General features: G+C 27.5%; 1 pseudogene; it reads right to left on the bottom strand.

Annotated features, from left to right (window-relative positions):
• Positions 1 to 271: 271 nt before the first annotated feature.
• On the bottom strand, positions 272 to 3,796 carry LOC147065818 (uncharacterized; annotated as a pseudogene).
• Positions 3,797 to 20,808: the final 17,012 nt, after the last annotated feature.

Below are 20,808 nucleotides of genomic sequence, written 5' to 3'. Positions count from 1 at the left end.
TTTATTAATAAATAAAGATACAACTGAAATGGAAGCATACGCACAAACAATAGGATTTGGAAGACACTTTAACTAATAAATCTTGAGACAAGAGGATGCATCGAGGAAGATTGTAAATATGATTTTATGTTGAAGTATCACCCAAATATGTTCTATAGAGGTATCTAGTGCTTTATATTCACAAAACAACTGTAGGAAAAGCTAAAAATCAAATTACCCATAAATAAAGTCAATGTTAGGATAAAACAAAATAAATAAATTTTTAATGCTGTTATTCAATTTCGAAAAAGAGAGCAATGTTCATTGCATTGAGTTCCTGTACAAGAAGCTTAAATGCGTACGGCACATCAACGCCTACTATTTCGCCACCGCATGGGCACATAGTCGACATAGCTCCGCATCCTTTACAAATGCATGCCCGATATTTGTCACTAACATCCAGTAGCCTTTCCTTGAGGAATAACGAGCACCCATGTGAAATAATACAGTCCCTTTCCATTTCTCCAAACCTTAGCCCGCCGTCTCTTGATCTTCCTTCAACGGGTTGTCTCGTAAGTATTTGTACAGGACCTCTAGCCCTAGCGTGTATCTTATCGTCAACCATATGTTTGAGCCTTTGATAATATGTTGGTCCGACAAATATTTGTGCTTCCATTTTTCTTCCCGTAAACCCCGAAAAGAATACTTCGAGTCCTCTACTATTATATCCTAACTTTTTCAATTCACTTGATATTTTATCTACAGTCATATTTTTGTTGAATGGTGTGGCATCGCCGTATTCTCCTTTCAGGGCAGACACTTTTCCAGACAAGCATTCAACCAAGTGTCCTATCGTCATTCTACTTGGTATGGCGTGTGGATTGATTATTATATCGGGAATAAGACCAGAGCTGGTATATGGCATGTCCTCTTGTCTTAATGTTATTCCGATTGTTCCTTTTTGACCGTGCCTAGAAGCAAATTTGTCACCCATCTGTGGAATACGTTCAGAGCGTACTTTAACCTTAACGAATTTGTAGCCTTCTTTTGAGGTGTATACGACTTTATCGACTATTCCGGATTCGGTGCTTCGCATGGCTGTGCTGCTGTCTACGGTGATATACAAGTCACCTTCATCATTACTTTTTTCTCTGATTCGTTTGGTTTTTCCGATGATGACGTCGTCTCCTGTTACTCTCACACCTTCACATATCAAACCGTCGTTTTCTAGTTTGCTGTAATCTAGATTTCGCATTTTCATTACTTCACCGCGAATCGGTTTACCGAAACTTTCTTCAATACCAGGCTTTTGATTTTCTTGATCCGTGTATGTTCTGTAAAAAAACGATCTAAACATTCCGCGATCTATTGAGCTTTGGTTCATTACAATAGAGTCTTCTTGGTTGTATCCAGAATAGCATGCGATTGCTACTATTGCATTTTGACCGGCTGGCATTTTGTCGAACTGAAGCATTCGAGAGGTTTTACTTTCGACCAATGGCTTTTGGGGGTAGAATAGGATATTGGCGAGTGTGTCCATTCTATAAATGTAGTTTGTGGCGTATAATCCCATTGCTTGTTTTCCCATAGCACTTTGGTATGTGTTACGGGGTGATTGGTTGTGGTCTGAGAATGGGATGAGGGAGGCACAAATTCCAAGAATTGTTGCAGGATGAATTTCGCAATGTGTATAGCTGACTACATTATTCAAATTAGCGCTATTTGAATTGGTGCTAAGTGCACTCTGGTTGTTGTTTTGTGGGTTCTTGGAGTGAAGTTCTTCGAGGGACATACAAATCATGGCGGTTTCTTCCTCCTCAACATCGAGATACTCAATTTTTCCTTCTTTCAAACAATCGTTAAAATTAAGCCCGTTTTGCAAATTCTCTTTATCAATTCTTACCTCGTTATTTTCCACCACAAAAACTGGTCTGCACGGTCTTCCCGAATCCGTTAATATTCTTATTTCGTCTTCTCTAATATCCCACACAATACTGACTTCACTTGATATTTCAGAGTACCTTCTCATCAAAACGAGACTATCTACCATTTTCTTAGCATCAGCAACAACACCACACCATACACCATTAACGAAAACTTTAGACATGCATTTTTCCTTATGGCTTTCACTAATAAGCTCCAATGGAATGACCCCCATTTCATCCAATGCCTCAAAAATACGACCACTTCCACTTCCCACAGATATGTAACACATAACAGCTAAATTCTTTACAAGTCCGCACGCTTGACCTTCAGGTGTTTCACTAGGACATACCATTCCCCAATGTGTATTATGTAGCTGTCTCGGTTTAGCTATTTTACCATCTCTTCCGATCGGAGTATTAACTCTTCTAAGATGGCTCATGGTACTGACATAATTGAATCGATTAAGAACTTGTGCAACACCACTTTTGGCCTGCATGGCTTTGGCCTGATCACCCCAATTTCCTGTAGCTAATGCATACCGAAATCCACTAGTAATAATAGATGTCTTTAACCCAATCGCAATATTAAAATCACGGTTATTTTCCAAACACTTCTGCATATGTTTCTGTGTCTCCATCGTAAATTTCTTAAAAATCGTACGGAAAAGCGATGCAAGTAATGAACCACACATGTCTACTCTTTTTTTTCCGTAATGGTCACGATCGTCTATTTCTCGACGGGAAAAGGATACTAGAAGAAGACGGTTAATCATGTAACCTAAAAAATACGCTTTTCTCGTTTCGAGAAATTCACGTGTTCCTATATGAGGAAGAAAATGTGCTTCGAGAATTGTACGAGCAAATGATAATCTTTTTTGGCGAGGTGTGTTTGGAGGTGTTGATCTTTTCCCTATATAATCAAGAGCTACCTCTTGGGATTGAATGACAAAAGCATCTTCTATTGATGTGCGGAGAATTTCAGATACTTCGCGTTCAAAAACATTTATATCTTTACCACTATTATGATTTGAATCACCTGTATTGTTGCGGTTCTTATCATTTGTATCTTTGGTTTTGTCATCATTAGAATGATCATACAAAATAAAATTCAGAACGTCTTTATCACTAATAAACCCAAGTGCTCTAAAAAGTATCACTACTGGAATATCGCCTTTCACAAACGGAAGCGCACAAACAAGCCCAGATGCACCTTTCTTTACACTAAAAGGCCGTGCCATTCTACTTCCTATCTCAGGCGCACTCCGTATTTCAGCAAAAAAAACACCACCCTTGGAATATACATGAACAGTATTGGTCGCCATTCTTTCCTGTGAAATTAAAACCTTTTCCGACCCATTTACAATAAAATAACCACCACTATCATAATAACACTCTCCATGCGAAACTACATCCTCTCTAGAAGCATGATATGAAGCTGCACAATGATAAGATCTAACCATGATTGGAATATTTCCTATGGGAACCTTGTGATAAGAATGCTGATCAGATACAAAATCATTCCTTCCTTCTTCCGGATCTTCTCGCATCCGTTTCATACTAATATCAAGAAATAAGGGACAGGTGTATGTCAAATCTCTTAACCGTACTTCTTTAGGTAAAACTATAGTCGAACTGCCATCATTCTCGTAAATTGCAGGAGGCGTACGTACATGGATTTGGTTAAATGTAACCGATATTGTTTCTGTGCTGAGATTCTCGTTTGTCGTCTGGATACGGATCTCTTTATTTTCATCTACTATTTCTTGTAACGTCGTTGATAAAAACGCATCGAATGAATCTATTTGCTGGGAAACTATTCCTCGACGCGAAAAGTATGTCGAAAGTATTGTCCAGGCATCAGATGTTGTAAGAAGAGAATCCGTTTCGTTCATGATGGGTGAAGAAAAAGAATTTTAAATGGACAACAAGAATATTATTTACAATATCGAATTTAAAACTAATTTGAGATAAAATCAAATTTATAATTTTAAACTAGATCTAATTATAAGATGAATACTTTTTAAAATAAATTTTAGATATCTTTAGTATAAAACTTTATTATGAATACTGGATTTAAATAAGAATGATGTACTTTACAGTAATATATTTGACAATGCTTTTTTTTTACGTATTTGTAGATATGTTTAACGATTTTTATTATCGATACTGGATTAGATAAAAATGATGTACTTTACAGTAATATATTTGACCATGCTTTTATTTTTACTAATTTTCAGATATGTTTTACGGTTTTTTTATGAATATCGGATTAAAATAAGAATAATGCACTTTGCAGTAATGTATTTAACCATGCTTTTTTTTCGAATTTTCAATATGTTTTAGTGTTTTTATTATCGATACTGGATTAGATAAAAATGATGTACTTTAAAATAATATATTTGACCATGCTTTTTTTTACGAATTTTCAGATATGTTTTACGGTTTTTATTATGGATACTGGATTTAAATAAGAATGATATTTTATAAAATAATAATTTGGGCATGTTTTTTTCTTGATAAATAAAGAATTTTTAATAAAGACAAATTGAAATATATTTTATATTAAAAAGATAGGTCGATACATTTTAAAAATATCATATAAAGGCTATTTTTTATACAATAATGGGGAAAATAAGGATTTTTAGATTGTCAATAATATAGATCAATAATAAAAGGATATTTTGGTAATATATACCACCATAAAAAAGAATATTTTATGAGTAATCTTGGTATTCAAATTTATCTTATCTAGATTGATTGTACACATGAATTAAGCTTTTAACAGGAATAATTGATCTTATTTTTTTATGGAATGTAATCATGCTTCTCGATGAGAGTCGTGAAAACGCTGGTAATACACGGGATGTTCATTTATTTGTATACATGCAGTTTCTTATGATACTTTATTTTGTTCCTATAAATTTATAACATACATTTGAAATTATACTAAGATAATGCCTTTTCGTTATTTTTATCATGCAAAGCGCAGAGACCAGAAATATTTTATAAATATATAAACTAACTGCAAATATAAACCCAAAAACATAGCTACATTTATATTTTTCTTCATATAATAAGCACCATGTATAATAATTTAGTATCACGGTCACGATTATCGCGTTTTTATTTTTATTAATGTACGGCGATGGAAAAAAATCTATCCTAGACAGGCGATCCACTGCTTAAATCTTACTGACTAATGTAGTTAATATATTCTATAATGTTATTAAATTATAAACCATGTTTAGATATCTTGGCACTTTAATAGAAATACATTATTTTTTATATTTTTATACAAGAATCTCTTTGATAAGCAAAAAAATAAAACTCGAATTTATTCTGAAAAATTTTTTATTGTGAAGATATTGCCATATTTTGCAATATACATACATATTAAACTCTGTTTGCTAGTTTAAATAAATTTAAACAGATGATAAATCATGATTATGAAATTTTTCTTTTGTGTGCCTCAAATTAACGATTATCAGTTTCTTGTAAATTCAAATAAAGCTACCACCAATAAACCCCAATTTAAGTTTATTTGAAATTTATATACAAATTTAATGCAAAAAGTAAAACGGATACCTTTTACGTATGTAAATAATATGCTCAATTTGAATTTCAAATAAACTTAAATTGTGTTTTATTTAATAATAATAAAAGATAATTACTAAAAAAAACTTTGATTTTTTTTTAAAAATACAAGAATTATGATTTTATGCTAAAAAAACCAATTATTACCCTTCTTATCTAAATAAATGAAATAATTATAATTATTTTAAAACAAATTGTGTATGTATTTGTATCGTACTATACAATAAGGACATTACAGAAAGAATTATCAATTATTAAAAATATCGCTTATTTAACTTATTAAAAATGGATTGTATACAATAAATAAAGTCTTATATTTTTAGTGTAAAATTTCAAAATAAAACAAATAAAACCGATGAAAAAACGTATATCTCTATTTAAAATGTATATTTTATCCTTTTAATATTATTAAATTCTTCATAAGTTTTCATTTTAAAATTATAATAACTTCAAAAGCTTTCATTGTTGTTGTACAATCAGATAGCAAAAATAAACGAAAGGAAACCAAAATATCATGCAGAAAACAAAGTAAATGAATCTTTTCTGGCATTTTTTTTATAAATTAAACCATGTGAAATACATATTTTTAACTTCTGGCCTTTTTATGTATAAAATAAAGTAGGACCTGTATGAGCATTATAATTAAAGTATCCATCAATATCTTTTAACAATACACAAAAGTAATAATCATGGAAATATATCTAATTTTGAATATAAATAGCCTTTACAATACTCGAATTATTATATATGGAATCTATTGCTTTTTCTTATAAAAATCATGCAGAAACAGGCTCCTGCACTAATGTGGGAATCTAAAACTACAAACAAATACAAAATAAATATTCAACAGCATCTTATATCCTTAGAATAATAGCATTGTATCGAACCGGAAAATCTTATTTTTTATGCAATGTTTGTAAATATTATCTTCATCTTTAAGAATACAAACCAAAAAATATAAATAAAAACTTTTGAAAGTATCCATATATGTCGATAGAAAAAAACCAGATAAGTAAGTGGGTGGTATAAATGCTCTTTTTGCAACTAAAAATTTATGATATGAAAAAATATCATGCTATTTAACATACCATAATCTAAGAATGTGAGAATGATGCACTAAAATTTTGCATTTTCTGCTTGTTATTAACTTAGTATGATACAAGCTATATTAATAATTATGGATTGTAATTCGTGGACCACATAATAACTATTTTTTTGTTGTAACTTGAAATAATCAATTTTATAATTATTTCTATACTTAAATAGACAAATTTATATAAAAAGAGTTTAATATTTGGTTTTACTTCAGTCCGTAATTTTAGATATTATTCATGTGCTCTATCTTTTTAGATCTCCAAAACACAACACAATTAACTTTATTTTAATATATTCACACCACAATCTTTTTTTCCAGACTATGATCCTTTCGAGTGCATTCAATATTGTTAAAATTGCTAGATAGATCAATAATTTGATTGGTGGCTTCCTGTTCTTGCAGACTCCTTCTGGGAAAATTAAGATAAATTGCGATTACGCCTACTGTATAATTTTGACGTAAGATGATATCATATGTACTAAAAAGAATTATATTACCTTTATTTGGTTCATTAGAATTAAACAGAGAAAAATAAGCTTTAATTTTGGATATTTGTTGTTTTGCTTAACTACCCCCATCTTTCATTTTTTTTGGATACCTTATTCTAGATAATTAAAAACATATAATGTATTACTCCAATTATCTAAACAGTTCTTAATTTATGCAGAAGGTGAAATTTTTAGTTGATGTTTATTTTCATTCAATCCTTCTACTTTAATATGTAAAGTATAAACCAATTTATAGATTCAATCGTCGTGCTATCATTATAAACAAATTTTAAGATTCAAACGTCGTGCTATCATTACAAAAATCTTAAGATTCAAATATCTTGCTATCATTATATACCAATTTTAAGATTCAAATATCGTGCTATCATTATAAACCAATCTTAACATTCAATTATCCTGCTATCACCACTAACCAATTACAAGATTCAAATATCCTGCTATAATTATAAACCAATCTTAACATTCAATTATCCTGCTATCATCACTAACCAATTACAAGATTCAAATATGCTATAATTATAAACCAATCTTAACATTCAATTATCCTGCTATCATCACTAACCAATTACAAGATTCAAATATGCTATAATTATAAACCAATCTTAACATTCAATTATACTGTTGTCATTACAGAAATACACTTGTTTACTACGTAAAAAAAAACACTCTAATTAGACTTATATTTTGTTCGTCGGGCTGGCGTATTCACCAAAGATTCGAAAGCATAATGGTAACTGCTACATTCTGTGCTTCACCAGTCTATTAATTGCGATTGGCTCTCTTTTCAAACATTGAACCTTCGATAATTATACTACAATTATAGTTCCAATAGTTTCGGAAGATCATGTATAGAACCAATGAAAATTATAAAAAACTTTTACATTTATAAACTCGCCCCGGTTTACAAATAAATGCAAAACACAAATGGTGGCATACATCATAAAATGGGATTTTGTGACTATAAAATCCCGTAAGTTATATATTAACAGCTGGGATTTCTAATTGAAGCTGAAGATACACACAAACAACGATAAAGAGGAGAACAATTGAGAAATAGCTCTTTAAATTTAAAATACATAGAGGGTGATTGAAAAACGATTTGGTCAAGAATTTTTTTGGTTAATATGTTATAAAGAGAAATCTAAAATATTTAGAAACAAATACAAGTGTTAGAAAAAAAAATCCACATAAAAATAGATTTCATTTCGTATTTTTAATTTTCTTTATTCAATTTATGAACTGGTTGCGTAAATATTAGAACTGCTCTAAATTTTGCGCATTCCTTTATCTATACCAAATAATATTCACTCTAGTCCATAATTATAATTTATGAAATTTTAATCTAATTGATTATAAGTTTTCCTGTTAATTCAATTTTATTAATTCAGAAATATTCAAATAATGATTTCATCAGATTTAATAAAAAATCAATAAAGAATGATCAAAATACGAAAAAAAAATTTAGAAATCATTTTATTGAATAAAAAAAGTAAACTACTGATGAATTTTGAGAATACTTACATCTGAAAAAGGAAAAAGAATCTTTCAACTTTTTTTAATAATAAGATACATGAATCACTAAATATTCGACAACACACACAATATAATTAAAATACCCGATAGCTTGAAAATCAAAGCCTATCATAAATTTGCTTATGGTACAAATTTTTAACCGCCTATGCGTAATTTTAATCGTGTAGATATCATTTATTTCAGATAAGCAATTGCATACACAGATAAATTTTATAATTAAACAGGCGAATGAAAAAATAAATTTAAACACAATAAATAAAGATAATAAAAGATAGAGTACATAAAATAAGAAAAATAAAATAATTTTTTCATAAGTAGAATGATGTTATTTTTAATGTGGTGGTATAGCGATCGAATTAGTAAAATGAATAAATTCTGACAGTAAATACAAAAACACCGTAAGATTAAAAGCATTAATAAATAATAATGCGTTTCTGCCTTTAGAGTTTCTATAACAAGCGATAAATATAAATATCCCACAAATGCCAATATAAAATAAACCTAAATCGTGAATTTTTTGACTTTTTTCTGGAATTTCGCTTGCTTTTTCATATATATTGGATACCAACTCTATACAAATCAAATTTAAAATTGAACCAATTAATGCAAATATCTTTAGACATATGTGTTCACTTGTACTAAAATTATCATTAATCGAATCATCGTCCATATCTCTAAATATTCGGGGCTTAGAAAAGACAAAATGCTTTATTTATATGTTATATTCACGCCATCGCTTTTCATTAATACATGCAAGCAGCGCTAGATTGAAATTAAATAAGCACGATGGTATTTATATTACCATCTCCCATCAAGTCATGTAGCTTCAAGGAGATTTATAGCAGTTAAATTTCAATTTATTAATTCATTTACTTAAAGAATTCCAGTTTTTCATTTAAAATTTATGATATTGGGAAAATATATAGTAATATGTAATTTCATACTTATTTTATTCCTTAATTTACATTTTAATGTTTTTTTTTGTTTAAAAAAGTTGCTGTGTATTTTTATACAGCTTAGTAAATTATTTTTTTATAGTATCCATTAACACAAGAAATTTCATGTATTTTAATCCTCGCAATCATAATAAATCTGGCATTAATATTATTCCTAATCTTAAAGTATCTGTGATTATATGCTAATATTTGAAAACGTTTAAAAATATTTTCTTTTTTTTGCAAAAAATAACTTTCATATAAGATCTCTTTACGCGATAATAGATTTTCAGTCTTTGGTATTTGTTTTATCTTTCTTTATTTTTTTTCTTATTATTTAAAACAAATTTTTTTATGTTTAAACTTAAATTTGAACTCATTTATTGACTCGATAATTGCTAGACTAACACTAAAGCACATAAAACCTTTTAACATTATAAAAAAATAAGGGTTGACATCTATTATTTTTTATATGCAAATCTGCTTTTATCGCACAAGATTTCGTATTTTTTTCGTTTATAGCTACCTCCAGAAAATTGTGAATGAGTCGTACTCTTTCGAATATAAAATTTTCTCGACTAGTATTTAAGTTTGACTCATATCATGCCATATTTTAGAAAAAACTGTATTTATTAAATTTTTAACCACCATATAAATTTATTTTTATGCGTTTAAAAGCATCAATTTATATCAAGCTAAAAATCTCTTCCTTTTTAGATGGTCTGCCTATTAAAATTAAATATCTGTGTTTTCTTTTAAACTATACAAATAGAATTCCTGAATCAACCGTTCTCATTGCATCACAAACTAAAGTGTGAAGCTTTTGTTGATGTTATCGTATATAAAATATAATTATGGAATCTTCGGCAAGTCTATGGATCAATCTAATGAATGATACATAAACTATCTGACTAAAACAGCTTTATAAACACATAATATTTTTATGGTATGTGTTTCTCAATAGAATGACACATAACTTATATTCGTATCCAAATTCATGCTGTCATTATACGACCTAAATGTAAATTTCAGTGAGCGAATAATCTGCTCCGCATTTAGAAACACTGAATTTTACTAGGAATTAGTAATACTGACAAAAGAAAATGAATTTTACATGTCTGAGTATTTATACGATTAGTTAATCCTTTCTCAGTAAAGTATAGATGACTTTGTACCAACCGTTTCTCTTGAATTCCATCCCACAGTCTACGGATAAAATCAACGAAATGATGATATTAGTGTATTTTATTGATACTGGATTTTATTTTAAACTATAGTTTACAGAATCATCTCAAAATACCCGCCGTACATAATAATTGGATTGTGGTGATTGAAAAAAAAAACAAACAATTCCGTCAGATTTAGAAAGTCCGCAGATTAAAGATTCTCTTAATGAATGTTGATCTGCAGGCTCAGAGAGCACTGGATGACAAATGTCATTCTAAAAATGCTAAAAGATCATAAAAACAGATGCATGCACAGACAGATTCACAAAAGTATATTCAAATCTATGAAAGAACAATAAAAACAGCATACGTAATGTCAAAAAGAAACATAAACACAAAATTTTTCAAGATGTTTATAATATTAAAAAAAAATGCATTCTGCGAAAGAAGATGTTGAAAAAATGATAAAGGATAATAATGAAATCTATAAAATAAAATTGTATTTATTTAAATATTCTAATCATAAAAATACAAGTACAGGTAAATGTTTATGCTTTTATTTCTATCAATGATCAACAAAAACTGATACACTTTGATAAGGTGCTGATATTTCACCAGTACCGAAGAAATACTAATACACTCTGATAAGGTGCTGATATTTCACTAGTACCGAAGAAAAACGATTAAAATGAAGTTATAAAACCTTCACATTTCAGAGAGCAAAAGAAGAAAATAATGTAGAAATAAAAATCAGATATAGAAAGAAAACCTAGTAATAAAGATACACGGACAATAAATAAAAATAAAAGAAATTTTGTATATGAAGCAAGAATGCCGTAGATACACAGAAAACACTTTAAATTATTCTAAATTCTTAAGTTTAAATATCCGCTAGAAGAGATATAAAAAAAAGCATTACATATACATTAGTTCTTGTTTATAAAATTAACAACAAGATCGTCTTTTAAGTCTGTAAAAAAATATTAAGCGTACAATTTCATATATATTTACAACTGTGATATCTTGAATAGCCTATATACGAATAAAAGACACATCATCTATACAGGAACGCACAAATCTGTGAAAAAAACTGCAGAATAACATTTTAAATAGAAAACTTAGTAGCTGTTTAAATAATCAAATATTGAAAAAACTAAATGTCACATAACTCAGTGAGTCTCTGGCCCTAAGCTTGTTTTATATTTTAAAAGGATTGAAAATTTAGTTTTGTGCAGACTATAGTGCACTAGATGAAAAAACAAAAAGCGAAACGTATCCTCTGCCCTTTAATTTTATTGATAGAAAGCTAGTGTAACTTTCTGTATTGTAGCATATGCGAATCTGGATATAGTCAAATTGCTTTTAGATGAGAAATACAAAAAATAAGCTTTTAGCTCAAAAGATGAAAGCTTGGATTTCACGAGGATACATTTTGGTTTATGCAACACACTAGAGAAGTTACAATATAGTCTAATCACTGCATTAAAAAGCAAAAACTAAAATTACCCAATTCCTTGCTTAAAATGTAATAGAACTTCATAAAACACAGAGGAACACAAGAAACATCTAGAAGTTAATCTTGGAAAATTAAAATCCTGCTGGCTGTCTCTTAACGTATGTAAAAGCTGACTAAAAAATAAACGTATATTTTATAGGGAATGATGTTTATAATCGAATAAATGAAACCAGAAAAAACTCATAACAATAAGAAAGTTTAATACACAATAAAAACTCAGATAGATGTATTCATTCTTTAAATACGTCTCTTGCTGTGAATTTATGTATAGTTACGCTACTATAGAATTCCTCTATGAAATATTTACTCAGTGGAAGTGAAATGTAAAGCCAGAGGAAAATTAAATGGCCAATAGAGGCTGATAAAGCGTTTGAAAAACTAAAGAAGGTGGTGTACAAAATAACAAAAAAATATTATGCCCGAAAGTTTAAGATTTTTATGATAACAGCGGATTCTTGCGATACTGCCATATGCAATGTATTATCACAATTGAATGACGAAATGAGAGAAAAATATGTCATGGTAAATTAAGAAATCAAATAATGCGCAACAAGAATATAATACAACATATAAATAATTATTTGCCGTTGAAGAAAAAAAGCCTATATCATAATCGATATTCAAGACAAAAATCACATCGTACTTTAAACAGAAGATAGAACACTGCTGATATTAAGGAGGCTTCGAATTTAACATATGATACTGAGAACATCACACAGACTACATAAACATTTACACCTATATACATAAAAAGTGAGTCAATTTTGAGGAAAGTTTAAGCAGACAATGCAAGGAAGAAAAAATATGCTCGCCAGATAGGTGGAACTAAAGCAACCAGAAAAGGGTGTAATCATATGGATCATCATACTTTGTTAGATAATCAGACACAAAACAACAGCTAAAATATACTATAAAAAAACTCAAATGGAGATGCGTACACAATTATGTCAAAATTTTGGTGGAATTATGCAGTAAAGTCAGAATTTGTGGAGAAATCAGAAAAAGTTTATCGGAAGAAATTTACAATTAAAACAGGGGAGATTGATACAATTGGTAGAGTATCCGGAGACACAAGGAACTAGTTTATCTTTATCTCCATAATTCACTTTACCAAATGAATGAAAAATAAAAGAGTCACAGGTAAGAGTACAGCAACAGCAGAAAAGGAATTAAAAAAATTTATGCTGGAGAAGCACATAGTACCGACTACATTTTTTTAGATAATGGACTAACATTCAAAAATAGACATAATAAAAATTAGTAGATGGTATAACATTTCATGTAATATTGATCATCGAGACATCACGAAGAAGTTGATATCAAGAAAAAGCAAATCAATCACACAATCAAATACCAAGCAGATTGGAATACTTTGGCGAAAATACTTGGTGCATCTTATAGGAAAGCAACAAGCTCATACAAATTATAATTTCACAGAGCTGTAAATACAGCACCATTTATTCTTAAATGATGAGAACCAATATTAGACGCAATCAATAATTTGAAGGTGGTAAAGTATTTCAAGGATAAGTTAACAATAAAAACGACGGGAACTTTTTAAAATGAAAAAAAGAAATCACAAAGTTATGCAAATAATTATATTGGAAATTAAAGAATGTGAGTTATGATTTTAAGCCCGCACAGTAGAAAAATATGAAGCATATTAGCTGGAACGGAACAAAGTACATGGGTTATAACTCCATAGATGCTAAATAAGTAGAAAAAGGCAAAATAGATGTTTTCAATTATGAACACGCAAAGAGAGAACGTATGAATAAACAAAATTCTAGGGTGAAAGTGTTGCCTACAAATACAATCAATAAACCCTTTAAGAAGACTATAGACTAATCTAATAAACAGAATTAAACAACATAAGCAAATTAAAGTCTAAATATTGAAACAAATATTCGATACATGCGCAGCAAAGATTCCCTCGATGATTTTATATTAAATTGCTTACGAAATATTATATATTCGCAGTATTAAATTATTTTTTTGACAATATTTTCATGTAGATCATGTAAGACCTGTCTTCAAAACTAAGATGTAAAAATAAACAATCCATTAAATAGAGAACTAATAATAGAAAGTGCTAAAGGTCGAAATCTTCTAATTCTAACAATTTGTAGAAATTTAAATAGACGTATAATTATATTTATGTCCGGTAGTCTATGATAATTGGCACTATTTGATTTATATAAATAATAAATTTTAAGTGGTAGAAAATTTTAAATTATGTTTTCAGTTTTTTAAGATATGAAAATCAAAAAATTTATGGTAATTTTATAAGCCAGTATCAAGATTTACGAGAAACGAGTGATAAAAATCTAAACTTTTAGATAATAAAAGTCAACCCAATAAAAATATAGCTGTTAGGTTTTATGTTTTGCATTTAGATTTTGAGTCGAAGACTATATATTTATGCAACAAAACGAAAATCAAAATCCAATATTCAAGACTAAACTGATATTTTAAGTTTTATAATTTTCTTTTATAGACAACAGCAATAGGAATATATGTAATTCTGCAAAAAGTGGCAAGTTTTCCCCTAAAGATCGTTGAATTCAGGAATACACGTGTCGGAAATAATTTTATTGATAAAGAACTCGTAGCGAATTAATTATATTCAGCTAAAACATAAAAAGTATATTTTTTCGTTCCTATATATTGATAATTTATAGCAAAAAAAAAGCTTAATTTACGCTGTGGATATTAAACTGTATATATTTCATGCCTAATATAATGCATCGAATTTTTTGTGATCATAAAATTTATATTATAACATTGAATCCTGCAGAAAAATCAGTATGAAAAACACAGCTCTGCATTATGAATTTTTATATGCCCAATACATTGTATAAATAGTCTAAATCTTATAGAAATACAATTTTGGTTCCAATAGCCTGGATTATGTAATATTTTTATTCATTTTTACTGAAATCATTATTCCCAAATTTAGTATAACCTATATACCATTTTTTACTGATCTTTTCTATTTTTGCATAATTTTTTAGACCAGCTTTTTCAGATTATTGTAAAATTACACATAAAATTCTATGATATAATATTTTGATTCATTATTCTATGTATTGCATGTCTTAGACAACAGCTCGTGAATTTTTGTCACTTCATTTTTATTGAGATATGTTTCCCTTTGATCGAATTATAATATCTAAAAAAAAATTTAATCAAATACAACTAATATATACGTTTTTTTTATGTAATTGAAAAAAAGCTTAGGACATCACAGGTATCTTATTTTGCACTTATAGACGTTTTTTTGGTATAAATAGCAACTATAAAGACAGACAGAGGCAGGATTTAGAAGAAAATATACATCACATATGTCTTAAGGCATAGAGAAAAAATTTTAGGTTGTATTTAACCTTTTTGATCTTAAAATTTAGAATACAGATTTAGTTGACTTTTAAGTTACATATAAATATTTTATTTCGGAAGAGCATAGAATTAAAAAAAGATGAATTTTGAAATGGTTTTTTATTAGATACCTATATAGAAGTAAAAAGAAAGAGAATTACAGAGGCATTTAAATATTTATAATACAAGATAAATACACCATTCCAAAACACAAAAAAAATTCATGATATATAGCCTATTTATTTTGATTTATTTTAGAAAATATGAATATGATTTAGATCTATGGTGTAAACGCCAGAGTTTGTAGTTGCGCGAAGCAATGATTTGCTGCACAATGTATGATTTCTGTGATTTAGCTTAATAAAATTACTGTTTTTTTATTTTAAAAATGTAACACTAGTTTTGGAATACACAGGCATACAATTTGCACATTATTACGCCAAAATAGCGCGTACATATAAACAAATTTTGAAAATAAAAAAAGTTATTGAAATATATACGAACGCACTTTGGCACATGATGTTTAAAAATTAAAAAACCTTTGAAAAGGCTAAGAATAATTATAATGAAAATAATATATTATAAAAACAGTAAATTTTTATATAAAAATCAATTTTCAAAATTTTTTTATTAGAGTATGTTGAAAAACAACGAAGTGGTCTGTCTGTCATCCAAATAATGTAAAATATGAAATTCTATAAAAATAAACTCGATGATATAAAAAATACTATAATAATAGAATAAGCATATGTTTAATAGATTTCAATAATTAACCTATAGTATTTAAATCAGGCTGGCTACAATTTTGTCACAAACATTGAACCTATATTGCAACATATTATGGCAAAACATACTTTTAAAGAAAAAAAACTTATATCCACCTTCAGTGCAAATCGATGCATAAATTTAAATTTATAACCGATTTTAGCTAATAATCACCCTCTTTAAAATACTAAACAAGAATATAATTCCTTTTTGCTAGAAGACCGATAATATTGAAAATGGATTGAAATCAATAGATTTTTTATATATATAATTACATTGTGATCAACGCTAATTTATTTATATTGTGCTTAGGCTTTATTTCAGAGTAGGACTTTTACTTGATAATATTACCTTTTCATGACTTTTAACAATAATTAATATTACCTAGTTAGTTCAAAAGGGTATTCTATGCAAAAACCTCATTAAATAGAAAAATGCGGGTAATTGAATAATTAGACTTTCATAAGAGACTTTCATTAAACTAAATTAAACTAAAAAAAAACAAGATTGTGATGGAACCTATATTGAATGAATTTATCCTAAAAATAATAAACATGAAAAATTTATCTGATAATATGATTTGTAAACCAAAAAAATCTTTAATTTGTAAATAAAATTTACGCTTTTGAAAGGTTTTTATAGATATGGAATCTTTTCTTGTGTAATGCTTTCTGCTAAATAGTTTTGAATGTTTATAAATAACAATAGAAATGTAATTTACAATGAATTATGCAGAAAGCAGTAGGATAAATATAAATGAAGTCCACATTTTTTGATTTTATCACCTTCTTTAAGAAAAAGAAATGCTATCCATATATTGGAAAATAAAAAATAGCAAACGATTTATATTTTTTATGCATATCACACGATACGGAAGGAGTTAATATGCCAAAAATCTCTTATTATACATAATTAATCGCTTACACTGACCTAATAGTCTATATTTTATAAAAATTAATTTCTAATAATTCTTTTTCGCTTATGAATTTTATTTTTTTATGGATTTATTACAGACGCCTCTATTATCAAATTAAATCTTCTACTATTTGATATGGGGAAAATATGAAACTAAATTATTTGTAATAATTTATTTATACTAAAATCTTTTTCATGCAAAAACAGATTTTAATGATATCGTCACATCTGTCCTTTTAAATTTTATAATCATTGGCCTTTACTCAATTTAACCTCTATTGTTACGCTTGAAGCTATAAGGTTATATTATTATTTTATGTTATGAATCATATTTATTTTATAAAGGTAATTTATGATATCATTTTATACATTAGTTCTTTATTTCTCTGTTACTTTAAAAGCTGTATTTAGCACTATACAACAAAATTAAAATTTGATTTCAATAAATTATAGTTTTAATTTTTTTCTTCATTGCTGCAGATAATAGTTTCCTGATAGTAATTTCTTTAGATATATTATTAGTTATCTGTGAGTTACTAAATATATGTTTTTTTTAAAATATTTAAAGTTATAATATAATGCAATTTGTTCAAAAAATATTTTAACTAAAGTTCATTATTATTCCATCAAAATATTTAAACTATGTAATCAGTAAATACATAATAAATTATATCCCATTATGTATAAAATTAGCTGAGTAGCGTTATTTACCCAATATACCATAGGAAAAAAAACAAAGAAAAATCAAGAGCCGAAATCATCATTATTAATTATGTGTTAACTGTAAATATACAAATTTTACAAAAGTTCTTTGTTTAAATGAGACAAATTAAATTTTCAGCTTTTTTTAAAAGATAATAATAAAATTAATTGGCATATAGTAAATCTGGGCTGTATTTTAAAATGAGCAATAATATTTATGAATAAATTGCGTTTTTTATGTAAAAGAATGTATATATATAGAAACCGTATTTATTAAGTGATATTCATTGATATCATTGCACCGAATAGTCACAGAGATGAAAAAAGTCTAAGAGATTAAGAATTTCTAATACCAGAAATCATCATCTGCAGCATCAATAAATTGCAAGTATTTGGTTTTTTCTTATTCACCAATCAAATTTAATGATATTTACAAGGCTAAAGATATAAAGTGTTATAGTTATAAGGTGAACAAGAATAAATATATGAATATATGATATCCTATAGTTATTAAACAAATGAATTATTGTGGTTTATTTTTACTGACTTTTTTTTGCTGTTTCTCGGCATTTGATTCACAGGTTTCATACAATAAACACTAACTTATAAGTAATATTCACCGTCTAACTTTGATTTTTACTGATTTTATATGCGCGAAAATCATACATAAATCCAGGCTATGGCTTCATTGAACAAAGTAAAAACAGTTTGCTTATAATATACGTTTACCTTGCAATAAAACCATAAAAATTAGATATATTATCTATAAAGGCAAATCTAGGTAAGATAAAGAGAGCATAAATTTGCGTAAGAATTAAATACTTCCTCAAAGTACTGTAAACTATTTTGATAAAAAATAAAAATGCTTCAAAAGCTATAAAGAACATGTATGCGTAAAATTTTGTGGATGAACCATAACATATAATAAAGTTTTGTACTTTTATTTCTTATAATATAAGTTAATTAAAAGATTTCTCCTTATTTGCAAATTTTGTAGTGTGAAATTCTTATGAAATGGATCCAGGTATCTTAGCACACAAGAAATGGTCGATGTTTTTATAGCTTTAAATAGTTTAAAATACAATTTGATGTACCAAGATTCTAAATATACAATATAAATGTAATATAAGTTACGATTAATGTAATAGCGAGTGATTCCTTATTGTCATAATATTTATAAATATCGCGCATATAAGTTGCCAAGGTCCATTATAATTACACAAACATTTTATTAGCATGTGATTAGAAGTTTAGGCCGATAAAAATTTTGCATTTTGAGGCAAGCGAATTATCTAATTGCAGTATGTCAATGCTAGTGAATATTCGCCTTGGACAATCGAAAGCAAAAAAACGCTTTTAATACTTTTAAATCAAAAAAAATTTTGGAAACACAAATTCTTTGATCTTTTTTAATATCGCTAAAAATAATAAAATGATGCATTCTATTATTTTTCATATTAATCGGTTACTTTTACAAATATTGTTTTTTTTAGCGAGGTTTTTAATAGAAAAAATATGAAAATATGTACATTCTGTAACATTACCGCTAAAAATACAAGTTTATTTATTTTAAGGATCTGAAAATCGATAACCCGAATTTGAGCAAAAAGTGCAAATTTATCAAGCTGATATGATCGCTACTAGAACATTAAATATATAATAGTACATTAAGTAATATAAAACAGTCTTGAATCTTTTTAAAACACAAAAAAATTATTCCATACATCAATAAGGTAATATATTATCAACATACCAGAACTAACGCTTTACTCTTAAATTAAATTCTTGAAATTTTCATTGCTTTTAGTGTGCAGTATTAGAAATCTTTGAATATTTTATCAGAAAATTGGATCAAAAATTACCAATTTATTTAACTGTAGATTATTAATTGGAATTATATAATTTTCAATATATTTATAAAGAAAAATTTTAACTGTGTTTTTGTGCTATAATTAGTTCAAGATTAATTTTTTTGCTTTATATTGGGATATTAAAAATTCACTATTGTATTAAAGTCTATATTTTTTGACATCGTGCCTCTATTTAATAAATAGAAAAAAATCTAATGGGAAATATGCCTCACTAGTACCAACCATAAAAAAATCTTCTTATAACTGCATAAATGATCCCCCTATAACAATTTGATCGTATAAGCTGTTAACCCTACCTTAAATTATCACCCAATTAACAATTTATTACACTTTATTAAAATAAGTTTTTGCACACATTTATAGCTAAAATATGAAAATCAGAAAGACAAAAATATTTTTACTATAAATGAAAATTCACTCTAATAATATCTATAAATTTTTTAGACATGCCATGGATCTTTTATGTTTTTTTATTTCATAGGATTATTCTATAAAATTATACGGAAAAAATACCTAATATAATCGCAATTTATATGCATAAATATGTCTTAAAAGGTCTTCATGACTTGAAATCTGTAAAAAAGATCCTTTTTGATAAGTAAACTTTTTATAAGCTGATAAGTATAAATTTAATTTTGATAAACGCATTTACTGTACATTTTCATTATACTTCTATATCCAAATTGGAAATCTGATTTTTTAAATTTTAGTTTTAGCAATAGGATGATAAAAAATTTGAAAATAGTATTGGATTTAGATTTTTTTATTTTTAATGATGATATAAAGAAAAATAAAATACTTTTTAGATTAATTCAATATCAATATTTCTATGCATAAATACAAAACAATAAATATATCGCAGCGACTGAACTTGTATTTCATGAATTTTAAAGAAAAATCTACAAAAAAAATAGACATAGATGA

The sequence above is a fragment of the Rhyacophila brunnea genome, unplaced genomic scaffold, assembly GCF_057557595.1.
Source record: "Rhyacophila brunnea isolate RB1 unplaced genomic scaffold, BYU_Rbru_1.0 scaffold_54, whole genome shotgun sequence".
Taxonomy (NCBI): Eukaryota; Metazoa; Arthropoda; class Insecta; order Trichoptera; family Rhyacophilidae; genus Rhyacophila; species Rhyacophila brunnea.
The sequence above is the reverse complement of the archived record's forward strand: the minus strand, read 5'-3'. Positions and strand labels throughout refer to the sequence as shown.